Here is a 10,532-nt window from a genome sequence, read left to right on the forward strand (position 1 = left end):
TCTTCCCGAGTCTGTGACTGGCAGTGGAGTTTTGGGTTCACAGATAAAACCCATCTCCTTAGTTTACCAGAAAGGGAAAGGAACTGAAATTAAGGGAAGGGAGAGATTGAAGGGTGGTGCCAAAATTGAAAGGAGAAAGAGGTTGAGGGATAGTGAGAGAGGCTGGAGAAGAGAGTAAAAAGAGGCTGCTTACCCAATTTAAAATTGGTGAGATGTTCTTTGGGCTGGTTGGTCTGAGGAGCAGAGGTCATAGTTGGATCTTTCTCATGGAGCAAAGAACAGGAGGACAGGGGATTGATCTCCCAAGGGAGGTCCCCCGATCCGAGTCACGGCTCCAAATGTCACATGCATCCATGTGAAGAGACCACCAAATAGGCTTTGTGTGAGCAATAAAGCTTTTTAATCGCCTGGATGCAGGTGGGCTGAGTCTGAAAAGAGAGCCAACAAAGGGAGTTAGGAGTGGGACAGTTTTATAGGATTTGGGTAGATAGTGGAAAATTACAGTCCAAGGGTGTTGTTCCCTTGTGGGCAGGGGCGGGGATCATGAGGTGCTCAGTGGGGGAGCTTCTGAGCCAGGAGAGGGAATTTCACAAGGTAATGTCATCAGTTAAGGCAGGAACCAGCCATTTTCACTTCTTTTGTGGTTCTTCAGTTGCCTCAGGCTATCTGGATGTGTATGTGCAGGCTTGGGCTCAGAGGCCTGACAGTTTAGATAGCTAAATGTACATCATGTGGTACAAAGAGAATGTACAGTGAGCTAGAGGAAAATTAAAAATGGATTTATTTGCCAATTGAACATAAAATTATAGAAATTTATCATTGGATTGTCTAAGGAGACCAATTTTATTTAGATAGGAACTACCTATTGTTTTTTTAACTGGATCTCTCTGAGTTCTGGGCAGAACCCACACTGAATCCTGGGTGTCCAAAAAGGGAGAATTATTATGAGGCTAGAATATGTGATGCTTTTATAGTACACTTAAAATATTTTTTTTTAATCAAAGACATGTCTAAGTGTCTAAACTACATTCTTCCTTAACTCAAGAGTAGCCTCTGTTACAGTAAATATTTTAGTTAAAAAATCAGGTGAAACAAAATTCAGTCAACTCAGAAGAAAAAAACTTTTGCTCAAAAAATACAAGGTCCTAGAAGAGAAAAACAAAACAAAAAGGCCTTTAAAATACATATATGCACTCATGCACACATACACACACATATCTTGGATGATAGCTTTTAATTAAGCTGACATTTAACCATTGAGCTCTTTTTAAAAAAATTTTTAAATCTCATTACTATATTTCAGCTAGGACAAATTGCTGCTATTTCAGAAGTACCAAGTATCAAACCAGCAAGGGCTTGATTTAGGAACCAAATGTGTCACAGTAGAAAAAAAGAAGGCAGAACCTTAGCTATCGAACTGCAATGTGGGGGGCAGCCAGTTCTTTCAATTTGGCCTGGCTGGCAAAAAGGTGGCCTTGTTATGTAATAAAGTCCCTTTAGTAGTCAAAATAAAAAACCTTTCCTCTTTTTTAATTTCCTATTATCTTTCCTATTTTTTTGTTTCTTTTTGCTGGCCATTTTTCTACCCCACCATATCTAACCATTTTTTTTTTTTTTTTTTTTTTTTTGAGATGGAGTCTCACCCTGTTGCCAGACTGGAGTGCAGTGGCATGATCTCGGCTCACTGCAACCTCTGCCTCCCAGGTTCAAGCAATTCTCCTGCCTCAGCCTCCTGAGTAGCTAGGACTACAGGTGTGCACCACTACACCCAGGTCATTTTTGTATTTTTCGTAGAGATGGGGGTCTCACCATGTTGGCCAGGATGGTCTTGATCTCTTGACCTTGTGATCTGCCTGCCTCAGCCTCCCAAAGTGCTAGGATTACAGGTGTGAGCCATCATGCCTGGCCCATACCACCTTTTTGTGTGTGATGGGTATTTTAGCCACTTCGGAGGCTTGTTACCCATGTTTTGGAATTTTCCTTTGGATTTGACCCAAGTCAGGATGTGTGTTGGACCCAAAATGTGCTGCTTGCAGACCTAGCTTTTCAGGGCCTTTACACCCTGAACCAGTTTGGTCTACCAAACTGTGTTGCAGCTACCTGGCACAGTGTGCCAGGGGCTTAAGGTGTGGGCAGGGTCAGCTCCTTATATGCACCTGCTGGCTGAGATTAGACCCTAAATATGTTCTCCTGAGGAGAAAACCTATTTGAAGCCACTGCAGGTCTTAGGGAGCATTCCTCCCAGATGCGCTTATGTGATCTCAGTTGCCTGAGAATGCCCCAAAAGGCTAAGGGGAGCAAGGTGCTCTTATTTCTTCAGAATGGAAGATTCCACACTCATGAGCTACAGTGTTTGGAGTTGGTCAAATCTGGTAAGGAAAGGACCGAAAGACATATGCAAAAAAAAAAAAAAAAAAAAAAAAAAAAAAAAAAAAAAAAAAAAAAAAAAACCAACAAGACAGAAACAAACAACAAAATAGTTAAGCAAAACTAACAATGATCACACAAATTACATGATTTCTGAATGCTCTAAGTGTAAGCAGAAATTAACACCAGCTGGTTGTTAATGCCAACTTTAGTCATTTAAAAATAATTTGCCAGACAGAATCCCAAACCAGTTTCCTACCTAATGATGTGTCTCAGGCTGTAGACTGCTCTCTACAATCCTAGAATCAGGAAAAAGACTCATCTTCTCTGTTAGAAGCTAGCTCAAACTCCATTAAGGAGTTTCCTGCCTTCCATTATCATGGAAGCAGGAAAACTTGTCTTCCTTGTTGGAAGCAAGTAAAATTCCAAAGAAAAGAGGAGTTGTACAGGAAAATAAACTTTAGATCTCGACCAAATTTTTGGAAACCAGGGATTCTCTGCAGGGGATGCCCTCGGACCTCAGCAAATTGTCCTGTTGGTTTGAGCCATAAAGTTAGCTCATGCTGGTACCAAGCACCAATAGGAGATTTATCAAAGGTCAGGGGCATCTCCACCCAGAATCTCTTCATGGTTACCAAAATGTAAACCCAGAAAATCTGAGACAGATCTCAGTTAATTTAGAAAGTCTATTTTGCCAAGGTTGAGGGCGTGTGTCTGTGACACAGCCTCAGGAAGCCCTGATGATATGTGCCCCAGGTGGTCGGGGCACAGCTTAGTTTCACACATTTTAGGGCGACATGAGACGTTAATCAATATATGTAAGTTGTACATTGGTTCCGTCCAGAAAGGTGGGGACAACTCAAAGCAGAGGGGAGGGAGTTGGGCGTTCAGGTCACAGGTAAGTGAGAGACAAATGGTTGCCTTCTTTTGAGTTTCTGATAGGCCTTTCCAAAGGAGGCAATCAGAATATGCATCTATTTCAATGAGCAGAGGGATGGCTTTGAATAGAATGGGAGGCAGGTTTACCCTAAGCAGTTTCCAGCTTGAATTTTCTTTTTAGCTTACTGATTTTGGGGGCCCAAGATATTTTCCTTTCACAAACTCATATAACCTACTCTCCAGCCTCAGTGTCTTGCTGATCCTCTGAGACCTCCCTGAACATGAACTTCAGTTCTGACTCCAAACACTTCTACCTGAACTCTCTCCAGTTTAAGAACGGGGTATTTTGTTTTTCTGAGTTCTCTCAGTCAAAACAAAGAGGAATTTTTTAAAGTTCCTTGAGGACATTAGGCGCTTACGTATCAAGCAAACTCTTCTTTTTTTCTTCCAATTCTCAGTAAATGACAGGAATCAGTGCATAGTTGTGAGTGCCTACTTTGTGTCAGACAAATTTTATATATTAGTGCAAGTACTAAATATAAAATTTTGCATAAGATATAGTCTCTGCTCTCAGGCACCTTATAATTTAGCAGCAGAGACCAACATCTAAATGAACAACGAGTTGTGTGTTAAGTCCCGATCAAGGAAAGCATTGTACCCTGTGGGAACAAAAATTTAAAATACGTGCATTTAAATTAGCCTGTGGGAGGTAGAGAAATGTCAGGATAAACCAAATCCTAGTGGCTTAATACACGCTTTTTTCTTACTTACCCTTCATGTCGGATGTGATCAACAGGGGCCCTGCTCTTTGTAGTCTGTTAGAGACCTAGGCTGATGGAGGCTTTAACTTGGCACCTGCTCTGAGTCTAGACCACTGCGGTAGTCAGATAGGGTGACTTACTCACTGGCTCTTAAAACTTCTACCTGGAAAATGTGTGTAATTTCTATTTGTGTTTAACTGGCCAAACAAGTCAGGAGACGACACTTAAGTTAAAGAGTGTCATGAAGCTTTCCCAATGGGAAAACAATCAGAAATCTTTGGTGACCATCACCACAGGGATTATCAGATGTGACTTCAAATCTGATTTGAAGGCTAAGGGAGGTGGGGGAAAAGCAAGAGGCAGAGGGGACAACATGTATTAAAGTGTGAAAATACAAAAGTGAATGTGGTGCTTTTTGGCAATTTATATTTATAAATTTATGTAACATTTATCTGTTTCAAGTGCTCTAAAATATATATATTTTTTGAGACTGAGTCTCGCTGTGTCAGCTAGGCTGGAGTGCAGTGGCATGATCTCGGCTCACAGCAATCTCTGCCTCCCAGATTCAAGTGATTCCCTTGTCTCAGCCTCCTGAGTAGCTGGGATTACAGGCATGCATCACCATGCCTAGCTAATTTTTTAATTTCTAGTAGAGATGGGGTTTTGCCATGTTGACCAGGGTGGTCTTGAACCCCTGATCTCAAGTGATCCACCTGCCTCCACATCCCAAAGTGCTGGGATTACAGGTGTGAGCCACCACACCTGGCCCAAGTGCTCCAGAAATATTGACTTCATTCTCATTGTAGCAGGACAAGCCACAGACAAGAACCCCTCAGGCACCGAGTTGTAGAAGGAAAAGGCTTTATTCAGTTGGGAGCATCAGCAGACTCATGTCTCCAAAAACCAAGCTCCCCGAGTGAGCAATTTCTGTCCCTTTTAAGGGTTTATGACTCTAAGGGGGTCTCTGTGAGAGGATCATGATCGATTGAACAAGTAGGGGTACGTGACTGGGGCTGCATGTGCCGGTAATCAGAACAGAACAGAACAGGACAGGGATTTTACAGTGCTTTTCCATACAATGTCTGGAATCTATAGATAACAGAACCAGTTAGGTCAGGGGTTAACTACGAGGGCTGGAATGCAGTGCCGGGCTGTCTAACTACTGATTTCATTTCTCTCTTTTCTTTAAGACAGAAACTTTTTCTTCAAGGCAGAAATTGGGCATAAGACAATATGAGGGGTGGTCTCCTCCCTTATTGCCCCACTTTGAGAACTTCACTCATTAGTGGGGGTTCTCACTTTCATCCTCATTACCCATGTCTTCTTGCAAGACAGATCAATAGTGATTCATATAATACACTTGTGCTGAAGCATTTTGGTGGACTAAGGTAGTGATGAAGCTTTTCATCATTTGAAGAAGTACAGGTAGCAAACAAGGGAGCAGTAAAGAGGCTCCTATTACTATTATAACTCCTATTATAAGAGTTTTAAATCCTCCTAGTGCTGGGAACTATTTTCCAAACATGGTCCCAGGATCAAATCTATGCCACACTTGCACGGGCACATGTGCCAGGTTTGTCATATCTCTAACTATGTCTTCAACTACTTGACCTTGATCATCTATGTGTAGACAGCAATTAGTAAGGTTAAATTTCCCACAGACCCATCCTTCAGCTGCTAGCAAGTAGTCAAGAGACAATCTATTTTGATAGATAACATTTCTCATCTGAGTTTCTTGCTGGGCCAGAATAGTCAAGGCTCTGCCAGTTTTATTAGTGATTATTTCTGAGACAGCTTGTAACCGTATGATTTGGTTGAGCATGTAAATGGGAGTCTGGTATCCCCATGAGCCATCTTGTGCCCAAGTAGCAGGCCCATAATATTGTATGATTCTCTCAGGGGGACATTCGTCGTCTTTCCAATTTCCTATAGCTATGCTTCTCTTTTTGTGGGAAGCATAGACAGGGAAGCCCAGGAGCTCGCCTATTTTTATGGGCAGTAGGAAGAAAGATGGTTTAATAGTGCCAATAACACAACTACTTGCCCACTGGTCGGGTAATTTGGTGTAAGCTCTATGCCCACATATCCAGTATAATCCAGTGGGGGCTGTCCAGTCCCGACAGGACTCTGGGTGGGTCCACATGGTTTGCAACTTTGGGAATTTACTAAGCGGATTTTTTTTCAGTGTGGTTTGAACTCCACCAGGTGGCTGTTTTTGTAGTACTATACAGTTTTTGCCCAAGGTAGCTGAGTCTTCCTACAGGAAGGGTGAAGTCCTTCCTCACCCTTGCAGTATTGTCTAATAATTGAGGTTTTTCAGGTCCCAGAAGTTGCCAGTCTCTTAATTTATTTTGAAAACAGTAGTCATGGGGGCTCAGATGGATTATAGCACACATCAGGCTGGTCACTTCCTGGGCTACATACCTTGTATAGCATTATACAAATCAGTTCCTTTTAGAGTCCCATTACACTTGTAATAACCATAAAATAATAGGACTGTAGCAACCTTTTGTTCTACCTCAATGACTTGATGTATATACTGGGAACAGTCCTCAGTCTGAGGAACGTCAGTTGAAGTCCTTACTGTACAAGTCCAAATTTTAAGGAAAATGAGTCCCATGATAATTCTTCTCATGCTTCAGCTGTGCATGGACCAGTCAGCTTCCAGGTGTGACTGGAGCAGGGCTTGTCGTCCCCCTCAGAGTTCCAGGATGGGATTTCTTCTACCTTTACAGCCGTGGGGGTGGTCAGGATGATGGTCTGAGGTCCTTTCCACCGTGGCTGCAAAGGGACAACATTACAGTCCCTGATCCACAGGTGATCACCTGGAGAGAAAGGGTGAACTGGGGAGAATAAGCTAATAGGACCCCTCTCATTTACCCAAGTTGAGATTGTCTGTGTAATTTTTCCCAATGCCTGTAGCTGTCGCTGTAACTCAATTTCACCTGACTCTCAGGGAGTGTCTGGAAGTCCCCATAGTATAGAAGGAGGCCTATGATACAGTATTTCATAAGGTGAGTATCCTGTTTTCTTAGAAGGGGTGCATCTAATTTTAAACAATACCATAGGAAGGGCCTGTATCCATTTTAATCCTGTTTCCTGACATACTTTCCCTAAACTAATTTTGATGGTTTGATTCATTCGCTCCACCTTTCCGCAACTCTGAGGTCAGTAGGCAGCATGTAGCTTCCAGGTGACTCCTAATGCCTTTGCTGTCTTCTGTACCAAGTCAGCCACAAATGCTGGCCTGTTATCTGAGCCGATTCATAAGGGCATTCCAAACCTAGGAATAAGATCTTGAAGAAGCACATGGGTTGCTTTGTAGGACTTTTCAGTTTGTGTTGGATAAGCCTCTACCCACCCAGAGTAAGTACACACAAGAACCAGCAAACACTTGTTACCTCCACATTTCAGCATTTCTGTGAAATCTACCTGAAGATCCTCAAAAGGAGCTGCTCCATAAGCTTGTATACCGGGTGGAACAGTGGGACCTTGCCTAGCATTGTGCTGTTGGCAAGTAATGCACTGCTGTGCTACTGCTTTGGCAAGGGCTGGCTAGTGTGAGATGTAGAAGTACCAGCCTAACAACTTTTCAACTGACTCTTGACCTAGATGAGTGGTTTCATGCACGGCCAGTACGATTGTGGTTCCCACCAACTGCGGCACAGCTACCCTCCCATCTGGCAGTCTGATCCATCCTTCTTTTATTACTTGCCCCACTTCTGCATGGAATGTCTTTTTCTTCCTTAGAAAGGTAGGTACCAGGTCAGGTGTTTGACGGAGTAAGGGGCCTGCTACTGATGCCCAGTAAGGGGTAGATGTTGCTTTTCGAGCTTCTGAGTCAGTTCAGGAATTTCCTAAGGCCACTGAGGTAGAGTCTCACTGAAGTCCCCTGCAGTGCATGACTGCCCACCTTCTGAGGTTTCCACACTGCCTCTAATAATTGTAGAATTTCTTGTTGATATTTTATGTCCTTTCCCCAGAGTTTAACAGGCCCTTTTCCTTATATAATGCTCCATGCACTTGGAGGATTAGAAAGGCATATCGAGAGTCAGTGTAGATGTTTACAGTCTTAACTTCACTGAGTTCTAGAGCCTGAGTTAAAGCAATGAGCTCAGCCTTCTGGGCTGAAGTGCCCTGTGGCAACGGTTTGGCTTCAATGACAACATCGAAAGTTACCACCGCATATCCTGCACATCTTTCTCCTTGTGGGTTGATGAAGCTGCTCCTGTCCACGTATAACTCCCAGTCTACTGATGCCCATGGCTGGTCCCAAAGGTCAGGTCTGCTAGAATAAATTGAGTCCAACACTTCTACAGTTATGCTCGAACAGGCTCTCTGATACTGGAAGCAGGGTGGTGGGATTTAGGGTGTTACAGACTTCAGTGATTATGCGGGGATTTTCACATAGCAAGCTTTGGTACTTGGTTAATCTAGCATTTGTTAGGCAATGACGTCCTTTGGTGTTCATCAAAGTTACCACAGCATGGGGGACCTTTATATTCAGGTTTTGCCCAAGGGTTAGCTTATCTACTTCTTGTGCTAACAGGGCCATCGCTGCCAGGGCGCTTAGACATGGGGGCCAGCCTTTGGAAACCCAATCTAGTTGTTTTGAGAGATACGCCACTGGCCTTGGCCAGGGCCCTACAGTCTGGGTTAAAACTCCAACTGCCATTTTTTTCTCTTTCTGACACATTGAGTGTAAAGGGCTTTGCCAAATCTGGTACTCCTAGGGCTGGGGCCGACGTAAGTTTTTCCTTTAACTCACAAAAGGCTTGCTGTTGTAGAGGCCCCCATTCAAAGGGCTCCCAGTCACCCCCCTTTGTAACCCTGTACAAAGGCTTGGCTAGTACTGCAGTTTGGAATCCATAATCCACAAAACCTCACAGCTCCTAGGAATTCCCTTACTTGTCTTCTGGTTTTAGGTTCCAGTAGGCTGCAGGTGACCTGCTTTCTTTCTGACCCCAGGCTATACTCCCCTTTCCGAATAGTGAATCCCAGGTAGTGTACCTGCTATCTGCAGATCTGAGCTTTCTTCCTGGACACCTTATACCCACAGTCCTCCAGGTACCAAAGCAGGGCATCCGTCCCTTTTGTGCACCCGACTGCCATGGAGTGTCCCAGCAGAAGGTCGTCTGCTTACTGGAGCAAGACGCAGCCTAGGTCTTTAGCAGGCAACTTTTGCAGGTCTCAAGTCAGGGCCTCCCCGAAGATAGTAGGGGAGTTCTTGAACCCTTGGGGAAGCCAGGTCCAACTGTACTGAGTAGTGACACCTGACTCTGGATCTTCCCACTGAAACGCAAACAGCTTCTGGCTCTCAGGAGCTAGTCTGATGCTAAAGAAGGCATCTTTTAAGTCCAGACAGGTAAACCAGCTGTCCTCAGTCAGCAGCAACCCTAACAATTTGTAAGGCTTAGGAACTGTTGGGTGCAGAGTCACTGTAGCTTGGTTGACCAAGCACAAGTCCTGTACTGGCCGTTAGTGCTTGGGGGACAGGCAGGAGTGGGGTGTTCCATGGAGACTGGCAAGGGACTATAATTCCAAAGGCTGTTAAGTGCCTGAGATGAACCTGGATTCCTTCTAGAGCTTCTCTGGGAACTGGATACTGCTTTTGTCTAATTGACTGGGCCCCAGGTTTAACTTCTATGAGTACAGGGACTTGGTTGACCGCCAGTCCTGGAGGATTATCCTCTGCCCATACTCGGGGCCATCACTTAGCTAGAGCTGGTTTTATCTCTTGGCCTAGCTCAGTTAGAAAAAGTCTCCATTCTTCTTCCCGGGGGACCACAAGGGCCATGATAACTCCTATTTCCAGTAACTTTAGCTGTAAAGAGCCCTGTTTTGTAAAGGAGATGGTGGCTCTCAGCTTGCTGAGCAATTCATTTCCCAGCAAAGACAAGGGACAGTCAGGCATGTACAAGAACTAGTGAACTATTTCATGTCCCCCCACCGAGCAGGTCCACAGTAGACAGAAAGCCTGCTTAGTGGAAACTCCTGTTGCTTCGATTATATCTACAGTTTTCTTGGATAAGGGGGCAACCAGGGTGGTCACTACTGAATGTTCAGCACCAGTATCGACCAAAACTTAACGTCCTTGCCCCCAATTGTAATCCTGACCGTGGGCTCCTTGGGGGCACTTAAGTGTAGAGGACTACCTGCTCACAAACGAGATGTTCCCTATAAGTCCTGCTCTTGCAAACAAAGCAGGGCATTCCTTCCCTGCAAACAGGGAGGACAAAGGAGCCAGCTGCAAACAGCAGACCCTGAGGGCTGGTTTATGTGTAAACATCCTGAAAATCCAGAAAATCAGGGAAAGGTCAGAAAAACAACAATGTGTCTTATGACTTGGCAACATTCCACAAATGACTGTATAAAATAAAGTAGAGCGTGTCGTTCGGGGCGGCCGCCATGTTTGTCTCGTCCTGTGTTGTCTTGTGTGTTCATTCCTTTGTTTAGGAAACACGCGGACCCCAACACTTAAGCCCAGTCCCCTTCAGTCTAATAGCCCTTCAGCCAGATTGTACA

The sequence above is a fragment of the Rhinopithecus bieti genome, unplaced genomic scaffold (assembly GCF_001698545.2).
Source record: "Rhinopithecus bieti isolate Rb0 unplaced genomic scaffold, ASM169854v2 scaffold_3040, whole genome shotgun sequence".
NCBI lineage: Eukaryota > Metazoa > Chordata > Mammalia > Primates > Cercopithecidae > Rhinopithecus > Rhinopithecus bieti.